Here is a 16,838-nt window from a genome sequence, read left to right on the forward strand (position 1 = left end):
TAACTATCCTACTGTCTGTCGATACATTTATTTTTGGCATTGCACTAGTCATGTCTTCTTTGACTGTCCATGACGTTAAAATACTAAATCCCTGGGATGTGTTTCAGTTGATTTAAGTCTCTGGTGCATGATTTTTTATTATTAACTGTTTTAGCTTTTAACTAGCAGTCAGTAACTGCGAGTACTCTCATATCGTACTTTCTTGTTTATTTGACCTGTTGATACTAATTGTAATGTTTTTTTGTTATTTAATGTTATTCAGGGTTATATCTGGTCTATATACCAGCTTTGATAAGTGTTTGGTATTACTATAAATTTTCACTTCGTACCATCAACATCAAAATTATTTATTTTGTAAAAATATTTCCTTTCTCTATTGGAACTGTACACGTATACCTAACAACAATATTTTTTTAATTTACCTGTGTTTAAAGTTATTGCAAATGGCTGATATTTTTGTTCGAGCATATTGTTTTTCTTAAATTGTTTAACATTTCATACCGATATAACATGTCACTTTTATTGTTCTTCCCTTAGTTTATTTATTTTGTATTTACATTGTATCATAGGTCAAATTTATTTGTACAGTGTTTGTTCACTGGTGTTAATATGTCCTTTGATTGAGTTAAGCTATTTCAGTTGATATTTTATAGTGTGTCTTTCTATGTTGTGATGTTACACTATTGTTTCAGAAAAAGGGTGAAGGTTTGGTACCATTAAAACGTTTAAACCCGCTGCATTTGTTTGCACCTGTCCTAAGTCAGGAATCTGATGTTCAGTAGTTGTCGTTTGTTGATGTAGTTCATAAGTGTTTCTCGTTTCTCGTTTTTTATATAGATTAGACCGTTGGTTTCCCGTTTGAATGGTTTTACACTAGTAATTTTTGGGGCCCTTTATAGCTTACTGTTCGGTGTGAGCCAAGGCTCCGTGTTGAAGACCGTACTGTGACCTATAATGGTTTACTTTAATAAATTTTGACTTGGATGGAGAGTTGTCTCATTGGCACTCATACCACATCTTCTTATATCTCTATAAAAAATGTTCAACAAGTTACCGAACAACATATCAATTTACGAATGCGCGTATCACACGAGTTCTTCGGTCACGAGTTGAATATTTTTCGATTATCAATTTTTCGATTAGTTATTTTTTACTGCATTGGTAATGGACTTTTAATGGAAATAAACATATTTGTTTTGATGCAACATCATCGACAATGTCTTGATCACATCAATTGTTGTATGACGACAGAGGTGTGAAATTACAAATTTATTTCACATGTGAAATTATCGGTAGGAATTCATGGTAGTTCCTCGCAACCAATGTAATAAATAGTGTTATTTTCATTTTCTAACACTGGGTCTATATCGCTGCCAGTGGACTACTAGTTCCCGAGGATATCACCAGCTGAGTGGTCAGTGCTTCAGTACTGTTCTAACAATGGGTCTATATCGCTGCCAGTGGACTACTAGTTCCCGAGGATATCACCAGCTGAGTGGTCAGTGCTTCAGTACTGTTCTAACACTGTCACTGGGTCTATACCAGTGGACTACTAGTTCCCGAGGATATCACCAGCTGAGTGGTCACTGCTTCAGTACTGTTCTAACACTGGGTCTATATCGCTGCCAGTGAACTACTAGTTCCCGAGGATATCACCAGCTGAGTGGTCAGTGCTTCAGTACTGTTCTAACACTGGGTCTATATCGCTGCCAGTGGACTACTAGTTCCCGAGGATATCACCAGCTGAGTGGTAAGTGCTTCAGTACTGTTCTAACACTGTCACTGGGTCTATACCAGTGGACTACTAGTTCCCGAGGATATCACCAGCTGAGTGGTCAGTGCTTCAGTACTGTTCTAACACTTGGTATATATCGCTGCCAGTGAACTACTAGTTCCCGAGGATATCACCAGCTGACTGGTCAGTGCTTCAGTACTGTTCTAACACTGGGTCTATATCGCTGCCAGTGGACTACTAGTTCCCGATATCACCAGCTGAGTGGTCAGTGCTTCAGTACTGTTCTAACACTGGGTCTATACCAGTGGACTACTAGTTCCCGAGGATATCACCAGCTGAGTGGTCAGTGCTTCAGTACTGTTCTAACACTGGGTCTATATCGCTGCCAGTGAACTACTAGTTCCCGAGGATATCACCAGCTGAGTGGTCGGTGCTTCAGTACTGTTCTAACACTGGGTCTATATCGCTGCCAGTGAACTACTAGTTCCCGAGGATATCACCAGCTGAGTGGTCAGTGCTTCAGTACTGTTCTAACACTGGGTCTATATCGCTGCCAGTGGACTACTAGTTCCCGAGGATATCACCAGCTGAGTGGTCAGTGCTTCACTACTGACATGACGTATAACATATTTTTCATAAATTCGCCGTTTCTCATGCAATATTCTCATATTGATTCCAGGAAATGACTGCATCAATGACATTCATTGTCAGCATACTGACTACTGTTAACATTAAAACAGACTTGAGTCATCAAATATAATTTTGTCTATATAAACTAAATAATGATTTTATCTAGAGGCGTATGATACCAAAGTGACATTCAAACTCATAAGTCGAAAAAAAAATGACAATGCCATGACAAAAAAAAAAGAACAAAAGACAAACAACAGTATACCAAATACAACATAGAAAACTAAAGACTGAGCAACACGAACTCCACCAAAAACTGGGGTGATCTCAAGTGCTCTTGAAGGGTCAGCAGATCCTGCTCCACATGTGGCACCCGTCATGTTGCTTATGTAAGTACAAACCCGGTGATAAGTCTAATTCGGTAGGTTAAAAGTTTTCATCAAAATCTTCAAATTCTTCACAATTGAATTTTCATTTATAAGCAAATATTACAGAAAAAAATTATAAAGACTCCTTAAATTTATCACGTTTTTACATATGTTGTACAATTTTGAAGTTTTGATTACATGAGGGTTTCGTTCCATCATTTAAGATTTCTTGAGTAAAGTCGTTGTTCTGGTCTTCTACAGTGACATCTTTCGAAATAAATAAAGTTTGTTTTTTATCAAAATCACACATTGTGATTGCTTCAATAACATGGAGTTTATGCGCTTAAAAAATCTCCTATATTTGTCATAGACTTAGACATAGATAATTATCTAAAGTGGAACACATAGATTACCAAACAAAGCACCAACAGCATAAATTAGATTTTAAAATGATATTACGTAAGATATGCATGAGTCACATCTGCATGAGCTGCCATTCCAGTTATAAATCAAATTAACTTATTTGATTTAGCAATACCAAACGTTTGTACTTTTTTTTTTTTTTTTTTTGCTAAATTCTATACATATGCCAACTGTCATCTTTTTAGAAAAATATTAGTTTGTGTAGTTAAAATCATTGATTTCAAGTTTTATTTTTATTGTTGACCGTTTTAATTCCTCTTTTAAAACCTTCGTTCGTGCATGTACACACGTTATCGTGTCGTTAGGATACATTGTAATGCCACATTACTGCCGTAATAACAATTAAAGAGCATTTTGCATTCTTTCCAACGATTATTTTGTTGTGAGGAAAAGATTTTTTGAATTCACAAGAATTCAATTTCAGTTGAATTTGCTCCCGGAAGCGCCTTTTTTTTTTTACTTCGAGAGAGTAGGTGTCTGGATTATGTCTAATCACAGAGTACTTCATTAATAGGAATCGATACTCAATGTAACCATAGCAACGAAAACATCACCACAAAGACTGAATATTGTTTAGTTATGTCTCAATTGCACGTACTCAAAGTTCTGTGCAACATTAGACCCCAGACCTCTGTGAGCATAGTGACTGTGATGTTCATGTGTTCGTAGCTGTACGATAAGATTAATCTCATTAAAAGAGAAACATGTTTCTGGTTTATTGCAGATTAAAGAAATGTTTACACTTTATTCCACAAACTCAAAATAAATTCGTACGCACGAAAATTCAAACAATGAGCATGCGCTCAAGAATCATGCAAAAAAAATCCGTCTTGTCGACAAGTACCACCGGATAACTTTGAAAGTATTACTTACACATCATAACTTAAAACTTTGTAATTCAAAACAGTTTTTTTTTACGCAAAGATTCGTATTTGCTCTAGTATAGTTTATCCTTTTTAATGATATCTTTCTCTTCATATCCATGTTTTTGTAATAACTTGGAACTTCAGGGAAGCTAACCTAATAATGGATTTATCAATTTTGGAATCACGGAATACTTTAAAAATGCTTCAATGAATCAAATAGAAAGATTTGGTAGAACAAATGTTTGAACGAACACATCCACAATCATAATAAAGTTGATACAGTTGACTATTGCACAAATCCTGTCATTTATAAGATAATCGCCATGTTCAGCGGAAGCTATTATACTGTAGGGAAGCAGTGGTAATTCGGATAGAGAATGCTCAAGACGTGTAATATCGTACGCAGTGAAGGATGGTATAACAGGATATGAGATAATAGAAAGAGTAGCATAATAAAAAGTGATTTTACAGAGTTTTATTCATTTTCGGATCAGTATGTTAATCCCTCTCCTAAATGTGGCAATTATACACGTTTATCAGAAGATGTCCAACTTGTTGATGCACCTCGTCAACTCCTTTTGGAGTTAATTTATTAATAACTTCTACCTCATCAGTGACATTTTAATCATCTCAAACTTTTACACTTCACTTAAAAAGCAAAGTAAAATGAACAAAGCAACAACCTTGTTGAGCTTTCATAAAATCAAAATCAAATTTTAATACTTTCGCAAATTATCACAAATTTATTGACGAAAACAATCCCTAAAAAGTCTTTTTTCATTAAATCTACTTGTCAGGATATGTTTCCAACCTATTGCCATAATAACGGAATTGTCTTTCGTAGTCTAAGATGGACACGTTTGGGCGTTTCCAAAAATGGAGACGATTGGGGCGTAAATGAAAGGACACGTTTAAGCTTCCAATATAAAAAATGAGATGTGGTATGATTTCTAATGAGACACCTATCCACCAGAGTTCAAATCCCAAAGATAACAGCATTTATATGTCATCGTACGGCATTCAACCATGAGAAACACTAATACCGTATAGGCAGCTTTCAAAGGCCCCGACATGGAAAATGTGAAATAATTCTAACGAGAAAACTAACGGCTTAGTTTATACAATACAAATTACGAAAAACAAATAACAGTATGACAGACATGAACCAACGACAACCACTGAATTACAGGCTCGTGACTTGGGACAGGCACATAAAGAATGTGGCTGGGTTTAACATATGTTTGTGATCGCCCAACCCTCCCCTTACCTGCCTAGGACAGTGGTGTTACATCACAACATAAGAAGAAACTGTAAAATCAGTTTCAAATTGCTTATCTCAATAAATCGATACGAAGCACAAATAAACCAATATTATAAAAACAAAAGACACAAAGCACCAATTTAAGAGAACTCGCAGATACTGAAAGATAATTCAAAGCCATTTACAACTAATAAATTAATTATGTTTTCTAAGACTAAAGTATCATTCAGTACACATCCCACGCCATTTAGGCACGTTTGGGAATAAAATGACGACGACAGGACACGATTTGGGGAATTGGATACGGTTCGAGGGGAATGACACGTTTCAGTGTTAAATATATAAAAGGAGACGGTAAATCCTATTGACAATAGATGATAACAATTAATCGCAATTATGCATATAGTAGCGCTTAAAATTTAATAGGCGATTTCGAAAATATAAGTGGAAAATAAGACTTGAGTACAAAATCATAATTAACTTAAGTTGTCATCCCTTCTGGGGTGTACGCACCCTGAATAGAGTAAAATATTTAAGAATAGGTGTGTACACACACTTAATAAAATTAAAATATGTAAGAAAAGACAAAAAAGAGTATCAAAAATACGCATAAAAAAGGAACTGTATAAAAAATAAGTTATTATAGAATTATTTGATAATATGGTATACTTATATGTTGTATAGATTTAAATACAGTTTGTTTATTGATCATCTAATTAAATCGGTAAGCTTGTATTTTGTCATCCGGAGTCTTTAATATCTTACTGGATGTTATAGTTTTGCTTATATTTCAAATGCGTATGAAGTGACCAGTAGATATAAACATCTTTGTCCCTTTGTCTTTAAGTTGATATTTGTCTTAATGCCAATAGTACCACTTCATATTATATTTATATTTACTTATATCCTTTATATGTTTATGTTTCTATCTTCGAATTGATAATCTCAGACTACGTTATATTTAATATAACAGTTTATAATAGCATATATCCTTACAGAAAAGTTCCTGGTCTGGTGTACAACTAAATTGACGTATTACATAGACTTACATAAACTGTCGATTTATATTATACATGTATGTGGTTCCTATGTATATGATGTAAACTTGCAAAATTTTGCTTGACAGTATATAAAGACCTTTAGAATTATTTCGTACAGATAACTCTCAATCAGATATCTCAAGGTGAGTCTTATAGCTGAATTATGCTTAATTCATATCTAACAAACGATTTCATTTGTTTTTAAACTTACACAAATAACGACATTGTGAAAAACCATTTTACCAATTTTTACTTGCCATTTGCAATATGTTTTCATGGAATTTATAACAATTTTTCACTATTTATATATATTAGAATATCTTTAATACGACAGATATGATATGATGTTTTCCTTTATGAAAACAAACCCCGAGATCACATGATTAACAGAAAAAAATACTGAAAGTAATAATTGACAGAAAAACAAAAATTATCATCTAGGTTTTATTTTTTTTTCACTTTTTATTTTTGTTTGATAGCTTTTTATTTAATTATTTTGTTTATTTAGGAGGTGAATTTGCTTTTTGTTTTGCTTTTTTTTCTTTCTTTTTTTTGTAACTTTTGTTTTTCGGGGGAATTGTTCAGTACTTTGTTTTATTGTATAGGGATCGATCATAGATATTTTGACAAAACAAGTCGTTTAAAACCAACCGCAATTGGCCTTCGCGTTAATTGGTCAGATTCCAGTGTTAATTATATTTCTTAATTGTAGTCATCAAATACCATCAAAATGAACAAATCCATCATCCTTGTCCTGCTCCCATGCCTTGTTGCTTTCGTCGTGGCCCAGCAATACGGATACCAATCCGGATACCAATCAGGATACCCAGCTTACTACCACAATCAATATAATGCCTACAGACAACAGACCGGACTGTACAACTATGGAAACGCTGCCACAGCTCAACTCAAAGGAGCCAAACTTCTTAACTACTGTAAGTCTACTTTTGTATAACAAAAAAGTGCACCATTAAGATATATCTCCCTCAATTATAAATCTCACAAATCCGATTTCTTTGTATTATCTTTTTTCCGGCTAAAAGTTTGAATTTTAGTACATCATATACGAAAAAATTTGTACACTGCAAAACCATTTTATAAATTTTAATAGGTACTCATATAGAGCTAATATTTCCAATATTTATTGTTCATGATATATTGAATTAAACAATAATCGTATGACATATTATACTTATTTCAGTGTTCGGATTCTTGCTTCTCCTTGACCTTACAAACGCCACAGGAAATTCATTGAACAACTTGGGTTAGAATTTGTAAGTATATTTGATTGTAGAAATGTCTAACATTCATTAAGTCTTTTTAAAATCCACCTTAGGGTACATGTTTTTTTTTTTTCACGTATTAACAAATAAATATGAGATATAACCGTGTGTAGAACTGATTAATGTAAAACAATTTTGCTTAAAAAATATGAACCAAATGGCACAATATGATAAAAATGGTAGTTCAATCCAACTTTTTACGATATTATCATTTGAAAGGTTTAGAAATTGTATTTCAAATCTTTTTCTTTGATGTTAAAGACTTTTGATAAAGATTATACTTGTGTTGTTGGTTGTCAATGACAGCGACTGGTGCGTTTTGGAATAAAAATCTAATTACTATTTTTTTGTTTGAAGCAATACCGAAAAGTTTCTGTTGTTTTCTGCATTCAAATTCTGTACAGTTTGTTCTCGGCATTGTACATGATCGTTTCTTCCTTTATAACGTTGTTGTATGGAATCTTCTGTAAATTACAGTAAACGACTTAATATATGACGACCTATGGTCTCAAATTAGCAGTTTAAGTACTTTAAGATTCTTTGATACGGTAGTATATTGTTTTTAGTTACTTTTTTGTACATGACTGTGTTTATTTGTTATATATATATATATATATATATATATATATATCTATTATACCATCATTTCAGATTGAAAAGCTTTCCCAAACTGATTTTTTCCTTAAATTATTTGATGTCATTTTGTTAGTCTGTTTATAACAAATGAAGGGGGAGGATTAAGATCTAAATATAACTAGGTAAATTCTGCCAAATTTGCATGTCTAGGTCCTATGTCAGCACTTCGTCGGTCATTGTCATTTTGTTAGTCTGTTTATAACAAATGAAGGGGGAGGATTAAGATCTAAATATAACTAGGTAAATTCTGCCAAATTTGCATGTCTAGGTCCTATGTCAGCACTTCGTCGGTCATTGTCCTTTTGTTAGTCTGTTTATAACAAATGAAGGGGGAGGATTAAGATCTAAATATAACTAGGTAAATTCTGCCAAATTTGCATGTCTAGGTCCTATGTCAGCACTTCGTCGGTCATTGTCATTTTGTTAGTCTGTTTATAACAAATGAAGGGGGAGGATTAAGATCTAAATATAACTAGGTAAATTCTGCCAAATTTGCATGTCTAGGTCCTATGTCAGCACTTCGTCGGTCATTGTCCTTTTGTTAGTCTGTTTATAACAAATGAAGGGGGAGGATTAAGATCTAAATATAACTAGGTAAATTCTGACAAATTTGCATGTCTAGGTCCTATGTCAGCACTTCGTCGGTCATTGTCTTATGTCAAATCAGAATGGTTTTTGTTTATGTGGAAAATTAGTTTTTTATATTTCTATGAGAGTTTTTGTAAGATGTATTGACTTTTTTGGATTCAAGACGTTTAAAGTCTTGACATATCAGAAAGGTATTACTTTGGTTGAAGACTGCATGTTGCTCTCTAAAGCATTTTAATTCTATGTGTTCTGGACTGTCTAGCTGACATTTACATCAAATATTCTTCTATTCATTTGTAGTAATTAGTTTGCGTTCATTTTAAGCTAAAATACAGTGTATCTGCAAGATTAAAACTTGCAGATCAGAGTTAGTTAATGTCAGTACTTCATCGCATAGTAACTAAACAGTCCTTACAATTTTGAAAAGCATATCATATTTAAACATGTTTAATCACAATATATGATTGAAATGTCTTTCCACAGTCAGGTGTCTATATTCAAGTTGTTAAGTGTTTGTTAAAAACCATGTATTCGTAGTCCAGTGATTGAATGTCGTTCCTTAACCACGAGTGCGATTCGAATTGTTAAATGCCTGTTCCAAACCAGGTGTAATCCAGCGGTTAGTTGCTTGTTCCAAACCAGGTGTAATCCAGTGGTTAGTTGCTTGTTCCAAACCAGGTGTAATCCAGTGGTTAGTTGCTTGTTCCAGAACAGAAGTCACTATTCGAGTTGTTGATTGCCTATCCCTAACCAACTGTAGTCCAGTGGTTATTAGCTTATCCAAATCCAGTTGTTAAAAGCCTGTGCAAAATCAAATGTTCGTACTTCGGTGGTTAGATATCTGTCTAGAACCAAGTGTATGTAGTCAAATGGATAAATGTTTGTACCAAATCAGATTTAGTAGTCTATTTGCCTGTCTTGAACTAGAAGTAGGTAGTCCAGTGCTTTAATGTCTGTCAAAAATCAGTCGTCTTAAGACCAGTGGTTAAATGCATGTCCCAAACTCGTGTGTCATTTGCACCAATACCACATCTCCTTTTTTAAATTAATTTCAAAACACAGTGAGAAAAAGTGTTAGGTTCTTCCTTGTCATCGTAGGAATCGTCTTAAATCTCGACTCTTTTCCACATTTGACCAAAACAAATTTTGTTTCAACATAATACACAATACGTTCATCATTTTACAATACTTATGACTAAAAAGCATCTGTTAAACTTATTTTTTGTTTTTATTTTAGATGATGATCCATACATTTTTCAGCTTATGATTTAATATTACTCGAAGCTTGACACGAAGACCTAGAAATATGACGCTCCTTAGCGACAGTTTTGCTGTTAATCAAACTTAGAGAACATGCACTAGTCTTAAAGAATATTTAATGTGTCAAAACAGATGTATAGTAGTTTTGTAATCATGTAAAATGTAGCTTTTAAAATAAAATACATATTACTGATATCATGTCTATTAAATTTTACTTTTGTCAATTTGTCAGCATTACATTTGTGCATTTTAAAATAATTCCTTGACTTAATTCATCTTTTTTATTTTAATTTGTTTGTAAAATGATATATTCACTGTGAAATATATATATATATATATATATAAGGCCCCTCCTACGGTTTATCACGTAATCGATTAACCGTTGACAACGTTTAAAATATTCTAATGGTTTTATAGACAATATACTAGTAGATGTGAACAGCTACAGGTCCTATATAGTCTTCAACAATGAGCTTAACCAATGAAATATAGTATCCTATAAAAGATTCTAGGAAAACAAAATATCAAAGAATTTAGTAGACAAAAACATGAAACGTAGACTGCTGATTATACATTGTAATCAAAATATATCTGTTTCAAATTTAGAAGATTCAACAATTTTTAGTTGCCTAGATTTAAACTTTAACTTCAATCTTAAACAATGTAAGCGAAGTATAAAATGTATGTTACAGTGATAAACTTTTGCCTAAATGCATACATATACATGATACATGTACTTTCTATCAAAGATGCACATACTATGCACAATTACATACAATTTTACACGATCTCAGATATGAACTCAAATGTCAAACTAAACAATTCAGTGAAGTATAAAATGTAGGTCATAGTTACATACTTTTGTCTAGGTACTGACCTTCAAAACATGGATCTGTATTTGGATTATCCCACCTTTTAAACCCTCTAAGAAATAAACTCAGATGTACCTTTATTAAACCAAGTGGAACCAACAAATGCAATTCATTGAGGTGTGCTAAAATCAGCATAATTGAGCATCTCATATTCATGAAGTCAAATCTACATGAAAAAAAAAAATAGATGAGAATACTTCAAAGGACAAATGTTGATTAAGTTACACAAGACAGGGCAGTAGACAGAAGGACACACCCATTGCTGTAAACTCAGAATTAATATTACTATTATATTCTTTCCCTACGGTCTGATCGAATTGTCTAATGAACGAAGGTAAACAGGCAATCCAATAACAATATCTGACTATCTACAGTTCTGTTTATTTGCCACTCATTGAATTATAGCTTAGTACATTTTGAAGTTTTCAAAATCTTCTTGATTTTCTTGATTTTGAATTCAATTAACAGATAGATTTTTCTACTTGTCTTATTTTATGGATAAGTTCTTTCAAAGCATTCCTATGATATGAGTTTCACTACAATTTTTATTTGTTTAGGCTTGTTCCAAATCAACACTTACCACTGTCTCAGGTTGGGGGATGATTGAACGCTCACAAACATGTTTAAGCCCGTCACATTCTTTATGTGCCTGTCCAAAGTCAGGAGTCTGTAGTTCAGCGGTTGTAGTTAGTTCATGTCTGTCATATTTGTTTTTCGTAAATTGTTTTGTTGTAAATTTGGTCGTTATTTTTCTCAATTGAATTGTCTCATATTTTTCATGCCAGGACCTTTTAAAGCCGACTATACGGTATGGGGTGTTTTCATTGTTGAAGGCCGCACGGTTGCCTATAATTGCTTACATTCACTTCATTTGAACTTTGGTGGATAGTTGTCTCATTGACAATCATACCACATCTCATTATTTTTTATAGTAATCTAAGGTTGATTAAATCTAATATTCTGACATTTTGAAGACAAAAGCTTTTTCAGTTATCTGGAATTTGATCAAACTTTTTATCATCATAGACATTTTTAGCAACAGAAAGGTGTCTTATTCGTTGGTCTTCTTTCGTGATTTCCAATATACGTCCTGGGTCAAAGCATGGGAAATTTGCTTGAAGCTTTACTCCTCTGTTTGAATTTGGTTTGGGTTCTTAGTGTTATGGCTCAACAAATAACTACATACAAAATAAAGATTAACATTATGCTACTAACAATATTTTAACCTGTTAAGGATAATGATGATAATGTTGAATTGGTGTTAAACGTCCAGTGGAAAACATTACATACACATCTGGTAGAGAACACTTAATGAATATGAAATCTGCTTTATAATAAAACCAACACACTGAGCCAATATTACGCGAGGTAGCAGCCCACCGGGACACATTATTCTGACTACGAGACTCCCAGTTTTCGGTCTTTCTCTTAATTGATGCATGCTTAGCAGAGAAACAGCAAATACCATTTTTAAAGTCTTAATTTTGACATTTTTACCTATTATGTCTGTTTGTTTTGCTCACACATTGTTGTCAATATAATGGATTTCTATGCGATTGTCATACAAGTGAGAGGTTTAGCTAGCTATAAAACCAGGTTTAATCAATCACTTTCTACATAAGGAAATGCCTGTACCAAGTCAGGAATATGATAGTTTCCATTCGTTGGATGTGCTTGAGTTTTTGATTTTGCCATTTGATAAAGGACTTTCAGTTTTGAATTTTCCTTGGAGTTCAGTATGTTTGTTTCAATTTTGACCCAACCGGGAATCGAACCTACCAACTGCACTAGGTGCTAGCAGGATCCAACAAGACCAACGAGGTCGTATACCTAACTTGTAAGTACCTGTAATGGTCTTTTGTCTAAAAACAAAGAGAAAAGGGATAATCATCCCTGTCAGACTTTGAAAAATACAAAATATCCCCAAAAGAGATTAATCTTTAGTTTTCAATAATGAATAAGAAAGGTAATAATTCATAAAGTAACCAACATAAACGAAGTACGTATAAGAGAGGCGAAAGATACCAGAGGAACATTCAAACTCATAAGTCGAAAATAAACTGACAACGCCATGAAAAAGACCAACAGACAAACAATAGTACACTAAACACAACATATAAAACTAAAGACTGAGCAACACGAACCCCACCAAAAACGGGGGGTAGATCTCAGGTGCTCCGGAAGGGTAAGCAGATCCTGCTCCACATGTGGCACCCGTTGTGTTGCTCATGTTAGTACAAACCCGGTAATAAGTCTAATTCGGTAGGTCACATTCGGGAAAAGGGGGACGGGATTGCAGTTACGGCATTAGGAACATATCCGCAATCATCTGTGAAACGGATATTCCATAATGGTCAACCAACTCGTCATGGCGTCCGTAAAACTTACAAAGGGATGATTTCAACTTCACCACTTGGAACACTTGGTTTAACAGCTTCCTTGTGAGCAGCAACCATCTATCAAGTAAATCATGATAGGAAATACAAGCCCTAGAATATCGTACCAACTGGGAGAAATATACTCCATATGCAGGCGCTGCTGGAATGTTGCTACGTAGAAATGGAAAGTTCCAAACTGCATGGGAAGCTGAAATCATCTCTTTTGTCGCAAAGTTTTGTTGTCAACCGACCTCATTGTCAATTTCTAGATGTAAGTCAAGATATGAGGCAGACTTAACTGTATCTGTATCTCAAGTTCGATTGGAAAGATACGTTCAACATAGTCACCAAGTATAGTTAGTATAGTTACACTTAGGGACCATTGGTTGGATTTGTCAATGTCACTGTTTAAAGGCTGTTTTATTCTGGTGTGTTTATCTAAAATCTTTAGGTATAAAACCACTAATCCATTGCCCCATTGCTTTCTATGTTAAATTCTGCAATTTCAAGCATAAATGGCTACTTTGTCTTAAGTTCAAATAAAGTGGCAGTTATTTCATGTCAAAACTGTATACCTTATGCTGACTTGTGCTGAAAAAATCAACATACCTTTAATTGCATATTAGAGCGTACTGGTTCCCGGAAGTTTGATAGTACAAAAACAGGAACTTCTGATCTGAACAACAGGCCAAATGAGCCCTCCTATTAAAATTTCATATACTTCTTTATTATTCAAATAAAACTTTCAACAAGGGTTCTACAGTGATCCCAAGTCCCCAAGCTTTCATTTGATACTAAAACTACCCAAATATTCCCACTATTGACAAAGATACAGCTATGCGTAGGAACTATTTTGTTTAAAATATGTACTACTTTCTTGTATGTTCTTTCCGACCGGGCCTGAATTAGTGGTTCTATACCTTAAATGATATTTAATCGAGTATAAACAAATTTCTGTAATTCTTACACGATTTATCCTTTTCCTGACCAGTTGATTAATTTTTATTTGATCAACGTGTGGTTCGTTTGATCTCAGTTCTTCATTGGTTAATCATTCGATTAGTACGTCAAATTTTCCTCTGAATTTCCTATTGTGGCGTCATGAAAAAAGGCTGCCATGCCTGATGATGGCACATAGAAAGAATATATCTTTCTGCAGATCATTTGAAAAGAAGGATTGAGTTTGTATGCATATCGTTTAAAAATCATTAGAGAAACAGATTCCACCCAAATCTTGTGCAATACGATATTTATCCACTCTCGACAGTTAAATTTTAAATATTTAAAACGTTCGGCGAGCCTCGCGTTTTATATTTGAAAATTTAACGGTCTTGAGTGGATAAATATCGTATCACACTCGATACAGTGATAAAATCTAATCTATATGTATCACAATTGATGATATATACAATAATTACAAGGAATGAAAATATCAACAGAATACTGTCACGATATGTTTGATATAAACTTTAAATGACACAAACCGAAGTCTGATAAATTTTTACAATTCACTTTTCATATTTGGCAGCTGATTTTATATCCCAGAGCTCAGCTCTTACATTTCAAAATGTAAAACATTACATTTCAAAATGTAAAACAATTTAAACAAGGAAAATCATGTCCTGATTTATGATAAAGCTATTCACGAAAAACAGCGTTACAGACAATAACCAACGATAACAACTGAATGACATGCTCCAGACTTGGGATGGGCACATACACAAACTGGCGGTGTTAACCCTGTTGACGAGCTACAAACCCTTCCCCTTACCTTGTTGATAAAAATTTAACATTACTATACTATATGGATAAATATACATTGCAAAAGAAACACATTTTTTAAAATATCGGATTTTTGATCATTTATTTCTGAAGACCTTTAGAACTCAAACAGACTATACCTATACATATAGTATATTTTCAATCAAATTATGACCTTTTACACGTGTCATGATTCCTACTTCCACAATGCTTCCGCTTTTTTCCTCACCAGAACGTTTAGAAATTTTAAGGGGAAAAGAGAAAAAAAAAATACCCTGATAAAAGAAACCATGTACGAAAATTCTAGAAAAGTCATTGTAGAGTTAAGATAATACTAGACAAGTTAGTAAAATCAATACCAGTCCTCTATTAGATTATTTCGTTTTTAGAAAATGCCTTATTTCTGATCTTCGGATTTATCGATATGAGAGACCAGCCAATGAGACCAACGTAAGCTATAATGATACGCATTCGCTCATGAAATGGAGTGAAAAACTACATTGTATCACACACTTTGAAAATATTATATTTTACACTTTAGTATTTCGGACATTTTGCGTAATAATTGATATCTACAATTCTAAAAAATGCTAAGAGATTATTAAGCGCAAACCTTGTTCGATGTTGAATTCGTTTATTACTTGTAATGTTTGTCATGAGACCTATATAAAAAAAAACAAAGAGTTGTGTCATGAATGCCAATGAGACAACTCTCTACCAGACACAAAATGACATAGAAGTTATGATGCAATTTTAGGTCACCATACGGCCTTCAACAATGAGCAAAACCCATACCGCATACTATGCTATTAAAGGCCCCAAGTGGTTACATCGTCTTTTATAATAAGTATTCATAATATTACATATTTTAATTATAAAATTGTTTTAAATCATTTTTAGATGTGTTCCCCTGTCACACGATATCTAATTTATACAAAGGGGATATGTTGTCCGTTTCATCAAAGACAGTTCGCATTTCTTTTTCGAGAATCTTCAAATTTTTAATGTAATTGTACTGATTTCGATTGGTTGTAATTAGATGATATTAATTTTTGCGTGATGGATTCACGCCTTTATATTGGTGAGTTTCGGTAGCTTCTATTGGCCATTCGGACATCTTCGGAAACAAGATTCTCGGAACCTCTCAAAATTTTTTGATCATTTATACAGGTAGTTATCTATGTCTTTGATACGGTCCCTCTATGAATAGGCTACCACGTGACATTGTATATTTCAACAATCAAAGTTCATTTGTAGATCGGAAAATAAAAAATAAAGACTAAATTGCAGTCAAAAATCATTTATATATTGGAACCTATTTGCCTTATAACAAAACATATATAAATTTATCTTCAATAGAATATAATTAAAATTATACGTGTATTATGTCCCGCCGGTTTGAACAGTGAATTCATTTATGAAAATTGTATGCAACATATGAGCACCAATGAGCAGGGATGCATACACATAAGTTAGTATCTAAATTTTAAAAGGTAGTGAATGAAAAAAATACGTGCATGGTTTCAATTCTCAAGGTTTTTAAACCCTTGCATCTCACAAAAATTGTAATTAATTTTTTACAATAATCATAAAAAAATTTAATTACTATGGTTTTATAAGTCTCTGCTTAAATTGTGTACGGCAATATATTCATAAAGTGAAAAGTAAGACTTTAAGAAGAGATTGATTTGATAAATAAAATGTCCAGCAGTAAATACTTTGTGTTTATTGGTATTA

The 16,838-nt window shown here is 33.3% G+C and overlaps 1 long non-coding RNA gene across 1 annotated transcript; it reads left to right on the forward strand.

The window, feature by feature from the left end:
- The first annotated feature begins 8,243 nt into the window (after positions 1-8,243).
- Positions 8,244-10,059, forward strand: LOC127730510 (uncharacterized). The gene is made up of 3 exons (XR_007995134.1): positions 8,244-8,392; positions 8,865-9,436; positions 9,473-10,059. It is a non-coding gene; the product is annotated as an uncharacterized LOC127730510 (long non-coding RNA).
- Positions 10,060-16,838: the final 6,779 nt, after the last annotated feature.

This window comes from Mytilus californianus, unplaced genomic scaffold (genome assembly GCF_021869535.1).
Source record: "Mytilus californianus isolate M0D057914Y unplaced genomic scaffold, xbMytCali1.0.p SCAF_2, whole genome shotgun sequence".
Classification (NCBI taxonomy): Eukaryota; Metazoa; Mollusca; class Bivalvia; order Mytilida; family Mytilidae; genus Mytilus; species Mytilus californianus.